This window comes from Haemaphysalis longicornis, unplaced genomic scaffold, assembly GCF_048455015.1.
Source record: "Haemaphysalis longicornis isolate Haplotype H1 unplaced genomic scaffold, Haemaphysalis longicornis Haplotype H1 scaffold_7, whole genome shotgun sequence".
NCBI classification, from domain to species: domain Eukaryota; kingdom Metazoa; phylum Arthropoda; class Arachnida; order Ixodida; family Ixodidae; genus Haemaphysalis; species Haemaphysalis longicornis.
In genome coordinates this window covers 164,600,509-164,616,776 of record NW_027526422.1, presented here as the reverse complement: position 1 = coordinate 164,616,776, position 16,268 = coordinate 164,600,509, and positions in this window count along the sequence as shown.

The following is a 16,268-nucleotide window of genomic DNA, read 5'->3' as shown; positions in this document are numbered from 1 at the left end:
AAAAGAAGTGGCGCCGCAGCGTTCGTGAAAAGCTCGGGGTGTCCTTCATGCGCGCGGCCCCACCTGCGATGAGCTGGTGCAACACCCTCTCAAGCGGGCGCCTGTGACGTCCGCACAAAGCGGTGAGGTCAGGCAGGGAGTCTGTCGTATGCGCCGTTCGCGATGAAAGCGCGGGAATTCGGAACAAATGATTTTCACGCTGTTCAATGTAATTAACAATCGCGCGCTGAAGTATTTGAAGTGCTTTCAGGTACGCCAGGCCATTAAGCATCGATAAAAGCAATAGAAGTGTAACATAAAATTTTGTGTCGCTGCTGCTTTAACATGCTGTTCTGCGTGACGAACTGCTCTAACAGCCTCAGCATGTATTACGTCACATTGACCCCGGCCACAAATTTGGTGTTTAATCATGTAACGTGAAGTAGTTTGCTCAGTTTTTTTCTTAAAACATCCCGAGAATAAAACCGCCTTCTCGCAGGTATTGTTTACATCCGCGATAACCACTTGTTTCTACACGCAAAGGTACAACTGTGCAATGAGGTGTAATTTCTGTAATTGAGCACTTGCACTGTATCCTTACGTTAGAATATTTTGTAATTCGACTTCCTTGTTTTATGCCTCTATCTTTGAGGATTAAATAGATAAAGCCTATCGCAATACGTTTCGTTAACTAAGATAGAGACCAAATTTTCAACCCTTTGTTGTTTTTTGGCCGTAAAGCTCATAATGAACACATTTTCGGACACACTGGATCTGGAGAGCTGCTGGGCGGGGAAGGCCCTGAACGAACAAGCAGTACTGTGTGCCTCAACAAGAATAGGTGCCTACTATGACTATTTTAACAAGCTGGAGTAGAGAAAGCAGTTTTGGCGTTGCATCACAAACATCAATTTTCCCTTCTTTATTTTTGCAATGAAGATAGTAATGGTTACTGTGCACTTTAAATAAGGATGTGTACCATCACTACAGAAATGTTATAGTTGATTTTGTCGCGGTGATTTTTTCCAGTGTTGGTTACTGCTGGACGGTGCTGCTGCATGCAGGGCGAAAAGGAAACAGTTCAACATAACCTGTCACCCTCTGATTTATAGATGAAATTTTAATACACCTTTGTAGATGCTGCTGTTGTCACATCATAATTATTTTTTAGAAGCAGGTGTCCTTCATGATGGAAGAAATAGCAACATGCCTCTTCACAAATCTCAGCAAACAGTCATCAAAGCACTGAGTACTAGAATACAGGCAATGGTGGGTAAATGAAATTTTTGTGACCATTTTTTCACTTATCATGATAATGTCAGAGTGAACCATGACAGTGAACTTTGTGTTAAGAGACAGCGTCCAACATTTTAGGCATGTTTGTTTTTTTGCATCAACAGTGGAGATGCATAATTGCATATCGTGTTCTGTTAAGTAAAATGATCTGTCAGAGATTACCAAACAAAGTCACCGTGCAAAGGGTGTGCTATGTCATAATATAACTCCTGACAGGACTGAACTAAATGTGTCCAGAAGAGTGGGCAGTATGCTGATTAATTTTTTTTTGTTTGTGGTACATGCATTATCATTCTTTGCTTCAAAGCAGAATGACGGTCACAGTGTAATCAACAGAATCCTCTGAAAATAATCTTGACCGTCTTGACCGGTCTCTATAATCACAACAAGGCCTCACGACCCATCAATACAGTAGTCACTGGCTATCCCAGATAAAGCAACACCATGTCAAGACATATGATACAGTGGTCTAAAGTAAAGCAACTTTCTCTGTTATCCTCACACAACTATGTTAAACACAAAACGACAACAAACCTCTCTACAGGAAACAATGCCGCGTAAAGGCATAGTATATACTGCTTGAAAGAACAGCAAAACAACTTTCTCCCGACAAAGCAAACACCACACACCACACACAATCAGAAACAAAAGTTAAAAAAAGACATGTTAAGGTCCACCAAGCTATATGAAGATGCGTTGGTTGCCTTGCTCTGCACCTACCTCTCCTTCAGGAGCAAGAATCAACATGTCGGGGGCAGGCACCTCCGCAGCCGCGTCGTCTGTATCGGTGCCCTGACGGAGTGACCGAAGAGGTCGCACCTTTCCTGAAGCGACCCGCTAGCAGGACGTGGCACGTCAAGCACACCGACAAGACAGCCGGCATCCCGCAAATAATTCTCCTTTCGGTGCACATTTCGTTGCACATTGCACACTTTACGGATTCCTATGACAGAGGAATCAACCACAGTATTTTTTTCCTGTGTGGGTCTCGACCTACTTCGGCATCACGTGGCCATGGCGCCTTTAACTGAGAGAAACCACGACATTCGCTTTCCTTTTGTGGATGCACGCCCATCGCTATCGGTTTTTTAGCACTCGTGTACTCATTGCTTCAGCGGGTTATTTCTTCTGAATAGGCAAATCAATTTTGCATGAATGTCAAGCAGTCGTTTGGAGCAGATAAATTTTTAACGACGGCAAATAAATTTCCTGATCACTTGTCTTGACATCAACAGATGTTCCTGGTCCCTGCAAGCTGTCCCGACTTCTCTTTTGCCCAGGCTTTTCACCCAAGATGACGCTTCTGGTAGTAGAAATCATGCTACCGCTGCTGATCGAAGAGGAGATCTGGATTACCTCACTGAGGGAGCGCCATTGAATGTGTTCCAGTTGACCCACCCACCGGGCGACCCAGTACTTCCTTCATTCATGTCGGTCTTTAAGCCATACCTGCCATTTCGTCAAACTAGACCCAAAAATCTCTAGAAGACATGCGCGTGTCGCAGTTACCAACTACGCACTCAGGCCAATAAATTGTTCAAAAAGATTATTCCCAATTCCTATTTGTTTTTCAAAGGTTCGCCAAAAGGATAGAAGATTAAAACGCGAAGCTCTCTTCCACGCAACGTGAGTGAAAGATAGTCGAAAATCGAAAGGGCCTCGACCATGTCAGAATGGTGCGATTAGACAGACGTCAGCTTCGTAACCAGAGAAACGCGTGGTCAGATTCGACCAAGAAAAGTGTTTTTTTTTTGTTGACGGATTTAAAGCTCTTTTATAAAAACCCTTCTGTAGTTGGCGTTCCTGGAGAGCGCGTTGCTAAACGACGGCCCAAATGAGGAATAAAACGCTTCGCTTTATGAATACGAAGGTACAATGCTTTAATAAATGGTTGCCTCTTTGTACACTTTCATAGCACACCCCTCCTTTCACGAGCACGCTACTACTCCCGAGTGGATGAACGGGTGGCTTGTATTGAACCCAGGCTAAGAAGCAAAACAAGGAACAATTTTGTGGCGGGAAGCCTGAGTTGCGTGATTGCTGCAAACAGAATGTATGCACACACACGATCTACCACCACCGAGGCTTACATGGCTCGTGTCCTCACATTTGATCACCAAAAGCGTAAAAATAAAACTTCTGCAGCAACCCGCGCTGCGCACATATTTCGCATTCTCGGTTCAATCGGCCGGGCGTTTATCCAGCTCAGCGGCACATGTGTAGGCGTACCCTAATGGCGTCCGTGTACACAGCCGCTTCAGCCGAGAATGGCAAGTGCTCTCTTGAGAGATATGTTCAAAGCATCTATACCGGCACTTTTGACACGAGAAAACAAGGTTTTAGGCGGCTACAATGGACACATAGGCAAGTATAAGCATCAAATACTGTAGTTTAGGTACATGTAGGCTGAATTCGTATTTACTTCAGAACCGTGTGTTACTACAAAATTATATTTGCATGGAAAACAGCAGGCAAATCTTGTGATGGGTGCACTAATTTTATTTTGTTCTTAAGAATACCACACATAATGGTTGCTTTTTAAACAGATTTAAGAGCAATGGAAGGTGATTTGGCATCTTAAGAAAGGCTTAAACACCATCACAAACCAGACTTACCTGAATGATTTGCTGCTTGAAATCGTACCTGCTTTTAGTCGATAATTGTGTGCAAAAAAAGGGACCGTTCTTGTACTTCCGCATGCTCTATGACCTCGTTCCATCTGGAATATCAAAATGTTCGATGCTTGGAAGTGCCCGCAGTTTGAAAAGCACACTGAGTCCAGGAATTTTAATTCATACAGAATGGCAGGATGTCGCCTAGGAACAGCCGTCCACAACCGGTCCTTCGGTGCTGGTGGCGGATCTATCTCGCATATGCGAAATGTGGTCAGTACTCTTTTCCTAAGCTTTCAGCTGCGAAAGTGCTTTCGGCTAGAGTGCTAAACAAACACGCTAATGTGCCAAGTAACATTCAAGCGTAGCGTGGTGTAACAGAGCTTGGGCTACCAGGCCTTCTTCAGCTAAAAACCTGTTAATAACACCAGTGAATGTTTCTGAAACATTTTACCGCCCTTAGCCGAGCTTTTAGGGGTAACAACAGGATTGGCGGAAGAGGCACAATCGGTAACTGCTGCCTAAAGCCACATCTGCGGATCGAAAAAAATAAACCGCAGGTATTTACGCGTAAACAGAACAGAACGCCGTCTTCCGCTCTTGACAGCACCGATGGACCTCATGAAGTGCAATATCTTTGCACAGATTACTGAGCTATTCTGTTCTGCAGGAGCAGGTGACTAGCGAGGCCGCTGGAATAACACCGTTCAGTAACAACCCAATGACATAATATTAGAAAGCCCGCAAGATTTCTTGGAACTAGTTCTTTTATTGCTATGTTTCCAAATGCCCTTGAAGGTTACCCGGCATTGCAAATGATGGCTGTCACGACAAGACTACTTGATAAGTTCCGAGGTGCTCATTCCTGTAAACTCCGCTTCTCGTTGCTTCTTCGTCCTACTCCTGCTGCATCTAGGCCGCCGGCGGTACAACCGAGATTGGCGCCGCTAGTGCACGTGTTTGTGGCGTCACTTTAAAACCTTGGTGTGCCCGGACTGCACGTGGTTTCCCCTTAGAAGGCGTATTTGACCTGAGGGGCATTTACCGGGATGTGTCGCAGCCACTTTCTTCTTTGGTTGTTTGTTATTGAGTTAGCAATGGCTTGGGCACATCGGCAAAAGTTCTTGGTGTTGGTCCGCGCAGGCAGCGCAACAGAAGGACAAAGAAAGTAACAGTTCGTGTGGACAGGGATTACGTCGGTGAGGGTGGCTGTGGATATGCTGCTTTGGACCTATGGTGGCTCGGCCAATGGGGCGAGGTTGAGGACGATGCGCTAGAGGAGGGTTTGTGTTTCTCGCCGTGTTTGAGATGGCTCACGGATATTTCTCCCACACTGCGTGCGATAAACACCCAGTTGCGGGCTTCTGAAGCAAGAGCAGTTCTTGCAGATTATCGACAAGAAAACAATAGAGGCATATAACACAAAAAAAAGATTTCTTATGTACTAAAAAGCCCACAAAACTCAAACAGGCACCTATAGAGACAACATACTACTGCTTAAAATGCTTCCCTAGCCTTATTTTCTGCTTCTATGCTAAACAGGATTGATATGGACTCCTGGTAAAATAGGTACGTTTCCTAAATTTCCGGTCTTAAGTTATGACTGGTTAGTTCCAAGAGGAGTTGTAAACTTTACTAAATTCCTGCCGGCTGTCTATTCATGGCCATTGATGTACGGAATACGGTTACAGAAAGCGGCGGTCTTTCTTTTTTTATCGATACTATCCCAATACATTTTAAATAGGAATTGGTTTCTGCTACGTTCTGGCGACGTCAAGGGTAGGTGACATTATTGGATCAATATATTCATTCACAACACATAACCCCATATCGATATCTGTTGATACCTTCAGTAGTTTCCCCTTGCACTTTATTGTAAGAGGTTTAAATGTGTATTAGTGAAAAAGCAGTTTTTAACGCAGAGCTGTACTTTTTTACCCTCTACCCCCCGGTTCTCATTCTGGTGAAGCCGCTTTACTTTGCGCCGTTGCTATAGGTGGTTTTCATTGAATAGTTTAGCTTCAATTTCTTCACTTGGCAACGCTGGAAACGGCCGCAGAAATGGCCGATGCGCCACGGACATGGCACGGCTTGTGCGACTGCGCCCTCACGCCGAAGTTATGAACTCGGGCATTCATGGTATGCTCCGTTTCAATTTGGTCTGAAAGAGTGGCGTCAACAAAAATGTTCTTAATCGCACTCACATTAGACTCAAGGCCATAGTTTGCGTTCTCTGAGATGTAGAGTTTGTAACGTGAAACACAGTCGTGTGCTTAGGACGGATAAGTACCGCCATCCAGCGGAGCCACACGTAACCAGGGACGGCGCACTCACATGTTTGCCTCTATGCGCGCCCAGCCAGGAAATACAAGCAATACTCCTACGGGCCACCCTGGTCTGTTTCACAAGGAACGTAACCGGCTGATAACAGCGTAAACGTTGTGCTCTTTTACATCGCTAGGGGACTGGTGCGTGTTGTTCACTGGGAAGAACAAGGGCGTGATACGACAGGAGAACGGGCGCGAAAACAATAGAAATCCACTGCCAGAGAACGTGCAGCCGCTGCAAAGGTCCTCCTTGACGATTATTTGAGAATCCCTTCCGTATGTCCAGCCACATGTCAGCTTGGAACTCTACAGCAAAATTTTTACCCGTTTACGCATTGCATATTTTCGGGGCTTTGAATTTTCATGAATGGAGACATTGGTTCAATTGATTGTTACTTTCATTTTTGTTTGTCAGTTTGTTTGTACATTTTTGTAGTTCCCGTGGGGACTCGGGGTATCATACATGTGTTTTATTTGAATATTTGTTTGTATCGATACTTTCTAAAATTGCAAAGAATGCAGTTTGCATTGCTTTTTTTCGAATTTGTATGGATAGATGCTCACCTAAATAGACGTTCTGGGCTTGATTTGTTGCTTTAGGGTTTATATTCTGCGTTTTGTATAATTATTAGTTAAAGCATTGCAATAGAAACAGCATTAACATCTAGTTATTTCATTTTTTTCGGCGTATGCATAATTTCTTGCAGTAATAAGTCACCTCGTTTGCCTATCCATAGCTAAACTCAGCGAGTTTTTGTTTCGAGCCATTACAATTTGACGTTAGGTCGTAGAATGAGGTACTTTACCCAGTGAACGGAAAAAACTTCAGAATATACAACGACGCCTTATTTAACTCGTTTATTTAATTCCGTCAATCGAGTTGGTGTACTTTGCAAATAACGCCTACGCTTTAAACACTACCACAAATGGAGCTTAATAAATTTAAGTGGAGTTGCATGATGTAACATCTCTCTAATGAGGCAGCTGTTTGCTAGTCCAGAAATGACAGGTCCGGGTCCGTCACAGGTTCGTCCTGCGGCAACCCGTAGTCATCTGTGGATGTCGGGAACGGAGCCCCGTTGACCGGGTAGCTGTCGTCGTCTTCATCGTCGCTGGAAGGTTCTTCCGGCTCTTGGGTTTCATCTTTTCTGAGTGCGGGGTAAGTGTTCGTCGAACACAGAAGTCTTCGTCGCTTGGAAGGGTTCGCAGCATCTCCGGGGTAAAAGCAAAAATAAATTCGTTGTAAGACAACTCTTGCAACATACCAAGAAGAATGTCAGCCAATGTCGTAAAGCATTCACAGCTACGAAATACGCTTATCGAGAGAGCGGAAGAGCATGGGAAAGCAGCAATTTCGTCCTGGCGCAGCACTTACCATTTTCGGGGTCTCCTGAGCACTTCCGTGTGGCAGTGCTTCCCATCTTCACTGCAGGCACGTCGTCCACTTTGCCAGAAGCTCCGTCGCTCTCGCTGCTCCCAGTGGGCTCGTCACAGCGGTCGCTGGTGGTAGGCAGGCTCCAGCCCCTCCACAGGTTTCGCAACAGCAGGCGCCGCCGTATCCCCGGGTCTCGACGGCTGCCATCGAGGGCCTCGATCTCCTTCCTGGCTGCAGAGAAAAAAAACTCAACATTCGCATCCATGAAAGGGAACGTCACAGACGGATACTCCACAGCAAACAGGGCAGTGAAAAAAGACCGCTGACTCGATAGCCGGCAGTGAAAGGAATGAAGGCACTGCTGATTCTTTCGCCTTTTTACCCTCACTCATCTCCTTTTCGCTAAGGGGAACATGATAGGTGGGGCATAGGTCATTGCCCTCCACCCTTTCTTTGGAGGCAGGAAGTCGGAGGACAACAGCGTGACCCTTTTTAATCTTAGATTATTGCTCCAGGAACATATTCAGGAAACACCTGGTACCACCCCTCCCACCTTGAAACCAGGGCTCGTGCGCTCAAGCTCAAGCTAGCGCACGTGCGGTTCTCTGCGCCCGAGGTAGCCCCTCTTTTTTTCTTTTTTTTTTTCTCAGGCAATTCACAAGAGGGCCCCGAGACTAATGGCAAAAGATGCCTTAAGGGGCCTCGGTACCATTCCTCCATTCAATACATATATTCAGAACATTATGATCAGTTCAGTTTTCAAGTTCTTTACATCAAAATTTACCACAAATGCACATAGATATAAATTATGGAAATATTTGTTACTGGGACAAATAAGTTCTTAGTGGTAATATCGTTCAAAATAACTGGTAGCTGGCACGACTATTAAGAAAAATCGGTTGAAAATTAACTTAGCACATACCGTGGCATTTTTAAAACTTGCTCGTAATCAAAATAAAATGTTTCGCTTATGCGAAAAGTTAAATATTTTATTATGTTTTGTAAATTTTTCGTGCAAGATGCAAATCCAAGATTTACAACCCTTGCGAGGCCTCAGGCAGGATGACGCTGGCAGAAGCCGCCATTTTTGTGCGTCCCAGCCGCTGGCAGCTTCGAGCTAACCTTCTGTGTCTCGCAGAAAAAGCCATGCTGCTTTCTTCTCAGCATCGTTCTAGCATCTGGAAAGAAAGAGACATTTGTTGGAAGTGCCGGTGTTGGGAAATGCACTGTTAGAATTGTAGTTCGTAGGTTGAGCGCGCTGCGTAGCTTTAGTGAAATTTGGCCTCGCTGGTTTTGCACGTTGACAATGAGAGCTTGGGAAATGCTTAGATCGCATTTTTTCATAGCCGAACTTTAAAATAAGGTGGGGACATTGCGCCGTTGGTTGAAACACTATAGGCTGGCAGCGGTACGCGCCCGTCGTCACGGGTCGCGTTTATAACCGTGAATGACGGCGCTGTTATTCAGATCTAAATGTAATAAAGGGTATCGTTACTGGCGCTCGTACCCCCTTGCAACATCTTATCTGTTTCGGTGTTATCTTTTTGTAACAGGCATGCGGTCAGCTGTATTAAGGGGTAAAGACGTATTGTGCGCCGTGTGTGACGCTGCACCAGGTTAGGAGTATCAAAATTTGTGATCTCTTTGTGAACATGCGCTTTTAGTTTGCGTTCAGATGAAACAAACGCGAACCGTAAAAAATCAGGACGCTGGGTTAGCTTATGCTAGCAGCCAACAGCTGCAATTACCTATTACACCGAGGTTCCCTCTAATGCAAGACATTGCAAGCCGTACGGGCGAACGCGTCGAGCGAACCAACCCCCTTCCGGGTTGGTTCGCTCGAACCAACCCCCGCGTCTATTTTTCGCTAGTAGAATGCAGTCAGATAACCAACTAGCCCAACTTTATGCCTTAACCCCCTTTGTCCGTCTTGAGCATGAAAAGCGCCCGCACACGGTTTAGAAACTTATATACGTGCGCTGCGCGCGAATCTACTGAACTGGCGCGCCGCACACGTGCTGACCAATGCATATCTGGTATTTATAAACTATGGAATGGCGTTTACATTGGCAATTACCGCCACTATGCTGAATTCCTGACAGATCACAGAATACAGGAACCTTACAAAGCAATGTTTTATCAGGATGGCACACGCTTGATTTTGGTTGCTGAAAATTTATTAAATTTGTCGTGTCTACTTTTGTGTGTATTGCCGTTCCGTGCGGTACTATAGAAAAAGGTCTGTGACCAAGAAACTCAGCGTGGAAATCGAGTGAAACCAAGCTCATATGGACAGCCGCCACAAGACCATCGCAAGACTGCAGAAGCACAAAACTCAAGCTACCACCATTCATTTCGCAGGCCGTTGGCGCTGCCGCCACATGGCACTGGCTGGGTGCTTATGGCGAATTCCATTGAGAGAATAGGAGCAGTGGCCTCGCGCAGTCAGTAGGGTCCAGAACACTTGGGAGCATGCGGGAGGAGGGCCACTGCACCTGCTACTGGTACGCGGACGTAACCGGAGAGCATGTTGGGAAGGAAAACACGACGAGGGGAAAACACGGCCCCGGCCCGACCGTAGGGGCTTGTGTCGCCGAGATGGGCATGCAAAATAGCATTTATCAGTTAAAAATACGCGATCTCGCTACAAAACTTGTAGTAGTAGCAATAGGGAGCCCGTCTGCAAGATGGGGACTGAGGGACAGGCGGCATCTGTACGACGGCCTGTCAAATACGACAAAAATTTAGTAACCGCTGGCTGAATTTATTGAGGGCTTGGATTAAGAGGCTGTATTTTGCAGATATCCGCCATTTCTCAGGGTGGAGTGGAGGTTAAAATGCCGGCTACTTGTTCTTGGAGTCACTGTTTCTAATCTTCCCGGTGTCGTTCGTTTTTTTTTTTCAACTGCCTTTAGGGGTTAGCAGAACTGAGATCGAATATTTGAGTAGAAGAAACGCCCCTGCCTCACACAGAATAGTTAAATGACGTAAAACCAAAGTGGGAAGCTCTTTTACTGGGTGTGTTTACTGAACGGCACCGTTCATTCTGGGCATGGAGGTCACTGAGAGCAACCCAGCAGAGACGCGCGACGCGCGCCTTGTCGTCGCTCCATGTAGCTCAGCCCGACGAACTTACGGCGTCCTGCCGCTGGAGATTTCGCGCCGCGCGAACTTCGTTGTTAAAGTTCGCTCCACGTATTCCATTCTTTAGGCATCCCAGCAATGTCCGCGGAAAAAAGCATTGGTGAGCGAAGCAGGGCAAGGTACGTGGGGCGGTAGGAAGCACTTCATGCTCGTAGGGCTCGCTGCCCATTCCGCAAAGTTGCAAATGTACGATAGATATCGCCATCCTCTCTGGGCCACGCTCGCCGAGCGGCGACAATTCCCGGGAGGAAAAAAAGACACATAAGGGAGAAGATATGACGTTAAACGTCATGTGACTTCCTACGTACTGTGCTTACTACGCTTTTGAAGCGGGAGCAGATCGAACTGCTCCCGGCTGCTCCCGGAGCAGCGAAACTGACCTCTCTCTACCACTGGATGATAGTGCTCCTACTCCTGTTCGACCACTGAAACACGCCTGCTCAGGAGATAGCGCTTTAAGAGTGCTTTTGAGGGCTCTTGCTCTCCCAATGGAATTCGGCATTATTAGGTTCATGATAATCTACCGGCCTGGCGCTTGACCTTTGCTGTAAAGACAGCGTTTTGAGACTATTCATCATTCATGATCAGCAAAACAAAACCAAGGCACAACAAGGAAGGTACGGACACTGCGCGAGGGCTGTGGTCTCAACTACTGTATTAGGTGAGGAGTACCTTAGGACCGCACAATGTCCGTCCGCGTTCATCCGTTCGCTTAGCATTTACAATGTAACAAACCACACATGCACCGTCAGGATTCGAGCCTGTGTCTGGTAGACCAAGCAGTGTTAGTGTGTGTCAGAAGTCTTAATCACAGGGCTACGACCATGAGTTAGAACCCGAGAGTCAAACAGCTTACTCCCTCGCCTGTAACGGTGTTGAGTACCTTAGGACCTCCCAATGTCCGCCCGCGTCCATCTGTGCGCACACCACCAAGATCTGTGCGGAAACTACCTTTAAGGATACAAGAACACTCCAAAACACTCGAAAAAGGCAGAAAGATAACCTAGCAACGACAAAACGCGCAAAAACAGCGGTGTAGTCAGGTTTTGATCAAGTTCTAATACACAGTGACTGTATCGAACTACGTTAGATTGCGCTACGCGTAAACACGAGATTGCGCCGCGTTGTACCGCGTATATACGCCTCGAGTGCGGCCTGTGGGGCGCCACTGAAATTCCCCTAGCGGCCCGTTTCGAAAGCCCGCGCCCCGCTCCCCCAGTACCGCCGCTGCTTTTGCGGCACGTTCACGACTTAGATTTACCGTTTGCGGGCGTTTGAAATCCATGTTTATGTGGAGCAGTCACTCTGTTCGCAAGTGGTGTGTGTTTACGAGAGTGTAAATGTTTCTGACGTGATCTTAGTGTTAAGGTTCACAAACGGTTAGAGACAGAGTGTGTGTGTGTGCGTGTGTGCTTCTGGAGAGCCGTGCTCCGCATGCGCGGGGAGAATTGGGTTGAATTGGATTTGGATTGCATTGGATTGAAATGGATTTGAAACTGTTTTAGCAGCAGTAAGCACTCTCACCAGTATCCATGTTTATGTGGAACAGTCACTCTGTTCGCAAATAGGGTGTGTTTCCGAGATTGTAAATGTTTCTGACGCGATCTTAGCGTGGTATATTCGGTCAATGTAAGCGCCAGGTGTGTGTCACAGGCCAGCGTCGCGGAACCGGCGTATGATGGAGCCGATGGTAGTTACTGACCTGAATTTACTATCCGTGTCTACGTAACCACCGGTTCCTCAGATGTTCATGGTACGGCTATACACTACGATTTAAATCGGTTTTGTGCGCTTACATAATTAGCGGAGCACCTATGCTTGACAGCACGCCAGATACGTTTGCCAATATTATACCTCAGACATTGATTACCACCATATAAAAGCCAGTCTGTGTTAATTTCGGGAATATTCAACAAAACTACGATGAACAATGCACAATTAAACTCGTGGATTAGCACACGATAGAGTCGTCTTCTCGTGAGGTGAGCGCCCGCAAACATGCATCTGCTACATATATCCTCTGCGAGCAGCGCGGATACGGGCTTACAATATAATCTACGCCCGCGACTAAATACTTCTTTGAAATATCGTCATATGGCACAAGGAGCCTGCAGAATAAAGCAGAAACTGAACTCAGGGGGCCTTATCACATACCACACTCTTCTAACGACACCTTTCATCGCTTGTTGAACAGCCTACCCTGTACACTTCCAAAAATGCGTCCGCCGTACGATCACCTCTTCGTTGAATGAGAAAAACAAAAGGAAAGTGAACGCGAGATTTGTGTATGGCATTACTAAAACGTTCGTTGCTTGATTCCGCTCCGAATTTGTACACAGCATCCCCCTCCGCTCTCCCGCACCGATGTCTCGCGAAATAGCAGTGCATTTCGTTTATAGTTGGTCTAGTGAACCCTACCTGGCTTAAGTTTCGACGGACGTCTCTAGCATGTCAGAAGCTGCACTGTTTTCTTTTTTTCATTTCCTAGAGCTTTTATCTTTCGTAATTCCGCAATTTCACAGCATTTATTTTTCCGTGGTTTCATGGTTTCATTAACTCGCCTTGGTTCTTGCTATATGGCGTGTGTGGCCACGTACTTAAAGGAGCCATTTAGAGAAAATACAACTTCGTTTAATTTGAAAGAACTAGGATTCAGTATCTCACTCAGTTTCATTACAGCCACAAAAGATGGTTTTTTAACGAAAAAAAAGCAAGAAGTATTTAAACACTTTCAAATTTCGCGCCACAGTGACGTTTTATGAGCAATAATGACGTCATACGGGCCAACAATAAAACATAATTTTCAGTGCGTTAACTGCACGTTAGCATTCAAGTGATGCGGTCACAAGGAACTAGAGGCCCCATTACAGACGTCCAGTCATGTCTCGTCGCTACAGGTCAGTTTGGCGGCCGCCAATCGCACAAACAAGGTTCCGTGACGTCATAGGAAAGTTGCGGGAAATTGGCTAGGGGGTCGCGACTGCTTCACACGTTTTCCTTAATATATCCGTTATTTGTTCGAAGATTGCGATGATATTGGTATCATTGTTATAGGGACTAAGCCGTCTTTTTAATAAACCCAACTTGAATTTTCTCATCATGGCTCCTTTAACGACGCACAGGCTTGGGATATACTTAACATTTTCGCATGGTGTTTATTCTTATAAAAGGCATACGTTATTGTGCGGGATTGGTTATTCACATCCCCGAAACATTATTTTCTGCGACGTATATATTCGAAACGAAGCCGCATTCGTTGTCCACGCTGCAAAACAAAATCAATCTCTCAATGTACCAGTATCAGGTCTAAACGAGGCGGCAGTAGAATTCATTTGTGAGAGATCTTTTGGAGGTGACATGGGTGATATGTTGCTGCCGTCGCTGACGCCTGGAAGAGCGGCGACGAAGCGCGCAGAACCGCGTCCCCGGGTAGCTCTTGCAGGCGATCGCGTACTCTACGAAGACGCAGCTGCTTTTTAAGTGACCTAAACATACTCTTTGCCTATAGACGTCAACATAAGTTTTTTTTAGTGCGCAGAAAGGCGAAAAGAACCGAAACAGAACCAAAACACTCCAGGAGCCCAGTATATTATCTCTATGACGAGCCCCTGTCAGCCACGCAGCGCAAATCCCGTCAACGCCGCGGATATATAGAACTAGAATACTTGGGTAGTGGAAAAAGCGGCGCCTTCTCCCCACAGCGCCCTTGAAGCCGTGCATGTTAACTGCCGTGCGTGGCGCTGGTGTGCCCCTACCGAGGAGATCTCGAGGAGGTGCGGGTTGCCACTTTGCTGCTGTTGAGTGGTTCACGCTCCGTTTTGATGTTTCTTAAGCCGGTGCACATACTATTTTTGTGTGTGTAATTGCAAGAGCGGGCTAGCCGGCGCTACGCTGATCTTTAAATGTTCTCGGCTCTTTCTTTTGTTTGTAATTTGGAGACTGCATATGCTTGCGGCGGTCTCTCATTTTGGAAGGGTCGTGGTCTATGCAGTTATAAAAGATAGTGCAATAGTGTGTTGTGGGACTGTACCCCTAATACATTTATGCGATTGCTACAAAGATTTTATATTTGCGATTTGCTTTAGCCATCTTTTATTTGTTGAATTCATAACTGTTTCATAATATCTTACGCCCGCAAGACGTGGCCAGCACTTGTTATGAACTTGTGAATTTGGAATATCGTAATTGTTTCATGCTAATGAATGACCAGCGTGCCAATGAACTTTACAGTTTAAAAATGATCACGCTATAAAGTGTGCCGTGTGGTGCTTTTCTGATAATTACGTTTGTGCATGTTGATGCTTTCCGCTGCCTTGAGGGAACTTATTAAAAACAGATCGCGTGTGTTGTGTGGATTAGTGCACTGCGAGGGCCCGGGCCTGTTGCCACGCATTCAAGGAAATACTGTTTTTATCTCGCCGTTAAAAATGACATAAAATTATGGACCCCTTCGTCTTACGACTACGATGGTTGAGCGTGAAGCTTTCCTATGATGAATTTTTTGGTTGTCCGGTTCCGCACTGAGAGCATCTCGAGGTAGGCACCACTTTTCTAGAACACGCGCAGCAACTCTCTCGTGTGCATGCTGTAGTCTTAACGTTTGCGCTTTGGGTGTACGGCGCGAATCGATACCTACTGCTCGGCGTTCAGTGAGCAATTATTTGAGTGTGTGCCGGTTCGAGGTGTTAAACCCAAAGATGTCACGTTAGGCCTAGTCTTCAATCTCAAAATGGGAAGTTGGGCATAACGTCTTCGGGTTAACAGCCTTACCCCAAGAGCAGCGCCATTCTCATCCTACGTCGGCCTTTGAACAACGGCTGTCAATGTTCACCTCAACGTTATTAGATTGCGCGCCTCATCGCTTGCTTTTCGTCGCCGCGTGAAACCCTACAGTTAATCAACGTTTTTATATTTGGTCAATCGGCAAAGAGCGCGGCCTGCTAGTACCGCGGCGCGGGGAGGTGCTGCCGCCGACAATATGGCGGCCCTGCTGGTAGCGTTAGTTGAGATTGGTCTCTGCGCGCCGTCTGCTACTCATTGGTTGAAAAGCTGCTGGTGAACGACCCCCACACACCATTAACGTTCTTTTTGAAATGCAAAATCCAACTTCGCTCTAATCTTAAGCTTTAGCGAGACGAGCTTTACATTTGTATCGACATTATGACGAGAAACACCCTGTATATAAGAGAAAAAAGGGAAGGCAAACACTGCACAGTCCGCCGCTTGTTTTCGGCTGCTTCCCGTTCGAATGGCCGTTTTTGCTTCCCCAGTACGGGATTCATTATTGCTTATTAATATTTAAAGCATACCCGAACACGTCTTGCGCTACTGAAACTGCGGGAATTCTGCAATAGTTAATCATCTGCTTCGGTTCAAGAAAATACACCTTCTCATTTTTATTTTAATATCGAACATGCACGTACCCAGATTTTTTACGGGAAGGGGGGGGCAACCCAAGGTACGTTTTCTATGGAAATAAGGGGAGAAGGCGAGGATACCGATTGTCACTAGTACAAACACGATGAACACCCAGCG